We start from the raw sequence: 5,224 nt of genomic DNA, 5'->3' as shown, positions 1-5,224 counted from the left end.
ATCACCCTGACAGCCCAGCAACATTGTAAACACCAAAAGGAGAGCTGAAGGCAGCTCCTCCTGCCATGACTCAGAGCTGTGGCTCATTTCCCAGAACCAATAGACACTTGGAGCTATTGAGATGAACACTCACTCAGAGGCCGAAGAACACGGTGGAGGGCATGTGCTCCTGGCCAGGCACCTCCTCCCTGTCCTGCAGGTAGCTGGGCAATTGGTCCTTACCTCAGAAGAGCCAAAGGGTCCTAGTGGACCAGAGCAATGTTGTTTCCAAGATCTAGCACATAGGGTGAGGATCTTCATAGAACACTATCAGCAGCCGCATTTTATATCCAGTTTGGAGTCTGGAGTTTGCCAGGCCAACACTTCAGAGACATCTCTCTTTCCAGTAAGACACTGTCTGTAACTTGGGACAGTACCACCAAACCAATGGCCATTTCTGCAGACCAGGCACAGGATGCAGCAAGTTAGAGCTTTTGCAAAGGGCCCCACACAACCTGGCTGCCCAAGGATGCTCTGAATAAGCAAAGTGCTGAGTATAAATAGCAATTCCTCAACACTGCCATTTGCTGGAAGGAAAGTCACCATGGGTCCATTTCACACCTTGCTCATTGTCTTGGTCCATTAATACAGATACAACAAAATCTCATAGCCTAGGTGGCTTATATACAACAGAAATGTATTTCTCACAGTTCTAAAGGCCAGAAAATTGAAGATCAAGGCTCTGGTGGATTCTGTGTCTGGTGAGGGCTGCACTCTGCTTCCGAGATGGCTCTCTGTTGCTGCATCCTTTAGAGGAGACAGAGAGGCTTTGTGAATCATCTTTTATAAAGGCCTAATCCCATTCATGAAGGAGGCACCCTCATGACTTCCTCGCCTCCGAAAGGCCCCACCTGTTAATACTATTGCATTGAGATTTAGAATTCAACGTGAATGTGGGAGGGGAAACAACATTCAGACCATAGCATTCCACTAGGGAATGCCTAGCAGAGCCGTGGAGTCAGGGCTACAGCAGAGTCCTCATTAGGGCAATGTTTGGTGCAGCTCGGAGGGCAGGGCCACCTTCAAAACCCTAAAACTATGAGAAAATAAATGTGTGCTCTAAATTACCTAGTCTCCAGTACTTTCTCATAGCAGCATAATCGGACTAAGACATTCACCAAACATCCATTGTTTTCAGTCATTGTCTGGTCTCACCCTGTATTTGTCCTGGCCTCAGGAAAGCTTTTACCCCGAGATTTTTCAGCCTGGTAAACTTTACCTGCTTGTAGCTACTGACTGGGAAAGTGGGAAATTCTGCCTTGGGCCCTCCTGCTCTGAGCGCAAGGAACCACTGGGTCCCTACTCTCTGCCCACGAATACCAGAAACAGGAGCTTGTCTGCAAGAATGTGACTGCTTCTGGAAAAGGAGGAGGGATGGGTTCCATGCACAGAATAGTGACTATTGGTTCTCCTTTGCCAAAGAGGAATGTTAGAGCTTTCTTCCTTTCTTCTACAATCTGGCTTAGAAGAATATTGTTATAAAAAACAAACAAACAAACACACACACACACACACACACACACAAAGGACTCAAAAGATGAAATTGCATGCTAGCCAACATCAGCAGGCACACTGCTCTTTCCAAATGGACAGCGCCATTGTTTTTGAGAAACTGAGACTTCAAAACACGATTTTGTAGAAGGAAACTTTCTAAACTACTAGGTGGTTGGTGGTTTTTCTAGAACTGGGAGCTTGGAGGGAACAAAATAGAAATGGAGCCAAATGCAAGAGCAACTGCAGCACGAGGCATCTCAGAGGCTCACCGAAGTCACGTTGCCTGCAACCGGCTGGGTTTTATTGTTGACTCTTTTAATACTACAAAAATAGTTCATGTTGCTGGAACAAGTGGCATAGTATGCTTGCATGAGGGAGCACTTCTGAGTCCTCTGCTCACCCCCTACCCCACCTCCAAGACCCAAAGCCATGGCCCTGACCTGGCCTGCAGCACCCTGCCTTCCTGCACCATGTGCACACACACAACCCTGAGCCCCACTCGGGGCAGGCCACCCTGGGCACTGAGTGGACACTTGCTGCTTTTCTGTAATTTAATATTTCCTGGGCATTCCTCCAGATTAATACTCACAGATCTACCTTGTTCCTTTTGAAAGCTACCTAATATTCCACTGAATGGAAGTCCCATCGTTTATCCATCTATTCCGTCCCCAGGAACATTCAAGCTGTCCTGTTTTGTGCTATCTTTGTATAAAGCTGCAGTACACACCCTGTGCATATATTCTTACACATCAGTTCACTTACTTCCGAAGGATAACTTCCTAAAAAGGAGACTGCTGAGTCAAAGTGTCCAGGCACTTTACAGTGTAACGAAAACCGCCATTCTCTTGCCTTTGCTGTGGTTCACCATCCCAGCAATAATGTAAGGAAGTGTGCCCATTTCCTTGCAACCGGCCACCATTGAGGTTGTCCATTTTTAAACATTGTGTCAACCTTAGAGGTGGAAAATATACATCATTGTGACTTTTATCTTCATTTTGCTGATTACTAGTGAAATTGAGCGTCTTTTTATGTAATCTTGGCAACCAAGGTGGCCTCTTCTTCCATTTTTATAATCTTTGCCCATTTTTTGTTTGTGTTTATTTTGCAAAGCTCTTTGCATATTGTGGCCACTAACCTTTTATGTTTCACAGAAATTGCCAAACATTTTCCCAGGTTTTTCTTAGTCATTTTACTTCTTGCCAAACAGAAATGTTTAACTTTTATGCAGCAAGTTTGTCCTTTGCAAGATCATATCTGTCAGCCTTCAGGATGTCCTTTCTATTTTCTGGTCCTGCATATTTTAAAGGGCAACTCCCAACTCCAAATCAGACATATGTATGCCTAAAATTGCATCTGTCACTGTCAGAGCTGCATGTTTTCACAAGTGGTTCCCCAGGCTTTCTAAGACTTTCTGCCCCACTGGAAGCAGTTGACACATGACTGTCCATAGGAAAGCTTTCAGACCACCAGGGAGCCCAGGCCAGGGACTCAGCATTTTCCTTTTTCCTGGCGTTAATTACCATGCAGAGAGAACACTCTATCTGAGCCCAAGGATTGCTAAGGATACCTCTTTTATTTATGGAAAATTTCGGAGTTTTCCAGAAAGAAACTGTTTGAAAGCATGAAGCTAAGCCGGGGGACACTCAGTCACCAAGGAAAGCTGCCAGGGACATTGGGGAAGTCAGGGTGCTGGTGAGTGCCTGCATGGGTGATTTGGTACGTGCCCCACCCAGCTTGACCCCACCCAGTGCTCCCAAAGACCCCACAGGACACCCCACAGGAAAGCAGCTCTGCAGGGTGTGGAACAGGACCAAGGGGCAGAATGAAGTTCGCATAGACTGTGCTCCATCTGTGCCACAGCATGGGCCACAGTAAGATGTTCCACTGGTGGCTCACGCCTGTAATCCCAGCACTTTGGGAGGCCAAGGCAGGTGGATCATGAGGTCAGGAGTTCGAGACCAGCTTGGCCAACATGGTGAAACCCCGTCTCTACTAAAAATACAAAAATTAGCTGGGCGTGGTGATTGGCACCTATAATCCCAGCTACTCGGGAGGCTGAGGCAGGAGAATTGTTTGAACCTGGGAGGCAGAATTTGCAGTGAGCCAAGATTGTGCCACTGCACTATAGCCTGGGCGACAAGAGCGAAACTCCATCTCAAAAAACAAACAAACAAACAAAAAAAGATGTTCCACTGGGTTGTTCTCAGAATAGCCCAATATTCAAGTGACTTTGCCCCAATGTCACAACTGAGAACCAGGGTTCATAAGCTCACCTAGCTGGTTAGCAGGGTGATAGAGACCCCAGGTTTACCCTGACCCCAAGGTCCTTGTACTTGGCCCCTCACACCCCAGCCCCCTGCCCTGGTCTTTATCTCACCCTAGTGTACTGGGTGTCATTTAGACCCATGGAAGGACTCGCCCAGGCCAGTGAGCTCAGAGGAGCATAGGGAACCCTTGTCCAATGACTGCCCCCAGGGAAGGCAGAGCAGGGCCAGTGGGGCAGGTGCCACACAGTGAGCTGTGCTTATGGCCAGCCGGCCCAGCGCTCCTTCCCGGGTTTCTTACTGTGCCGAGGTGTGGGGTGCAAAGGCTGATCCTCTCCCAGCTCTGAGTCTCCTTCAGGACAGCTCACTCCAGGGAGCTCAGCACATGTCACCGAAACCTTCCATCTGATGGCACCTCAGTGCCTCACGGCAGTGGAGCCCTCAGCCTGCCTCAGAGCAACTGAATCTAGGTTCCCAAGTGCATCCCCTCCGAGACTGAGCTCAATGCCCCCTCCTTAGGGAAGCTGTTCGTGCCTCTGAGGGTGTGTTCTTGCACCACTGTTGGGCTTTCTTTCCCACACTCCTGGCACTTTGTCATTGTGTGCTTACTTCTGTGATTACTGGCTGGGTCGCTGTTCTCCACCCACAGGTCCATCTGCCCGAGGGCAGGCTCTGCCCCCTACAGTGGGCACATGAAACGTGGTGAGTGAATAGCATAACACCAGGAACCCCTTCACTGAAACTCCAGCCTGCACCATCTCCCAGCCCCACGCTATTCACACCAAGGTCAGCAGGGCCTTAAACGGCCAACGCCCCAGCCTGACATAGCACTGGGCACTCATTGGATCCCCTGTCCATGCTGAGAAACGATCGGAAGGAGGACAGTTTCCCTTTCAGGGTTCCAAGGCCTGCAGTTGATCTGGAAAAATAACGCTGGGAGCTGTGTTCACTCCCTGAGGCGTGTCAAAGCTCTCTTTATCTCCCCCTGGAAGTTCTGACATCAGGCAGTTCTCCTCGGGTCCCAGCCAGAGCGGGGACACAAGCTCTGCTTCTCCTGCTCCTCAGAGAGGTTTTGTTGGGCTGTAGGTCACACCCTGTGGCCACAGGCAACTCCACACCCACCTGAGTGGAATGTTCCCTGATTTTCACAAGAAATGTGAGCAAGCTGAGAACTCAGCTTGGCGGTGCAACTCCGATTTGCATTCAACCCCAGATCACACAGGTATCTGGGGCCTCTCTGCCTGCAGTGAGTGCCAGCCCACTGAGTTAGGCTGTGGGAAGAACCTTTGCAAGACAGGAGCCCCTCATGTGAGCAGAAATGCCCCAGCAGGACAGGGACCAGGTCAGTGGGGGAGTGAGTGGCTGCAGCCTGCCTGCCGCTGACCTCTCTGTAGCCATCGGCCTCGCAGTGTTCCTGTCTCCTTGAG

The sequence above is a fragment of the Gorilla gorilla genome, chromosome 13 (genome assembly GCF_029281585.2).
Source record: "Gorilla gorilla gorilla isolate KB3781 chromosome 13, NHGRI_mGorGor1-v2.1_pri, whole genome shotgun sequence".
Classification (NCBI taxonomy): Eukaryota; Metazoa; Chordata; class Mammalia; order Primates; family Hominidae; genus Gorilla; species Gorilla gorilla.
The sequence above is the reverse complement of the archived record's forward strand: the minus strand, read 5'-3'. Positions refer to the sequence as shown.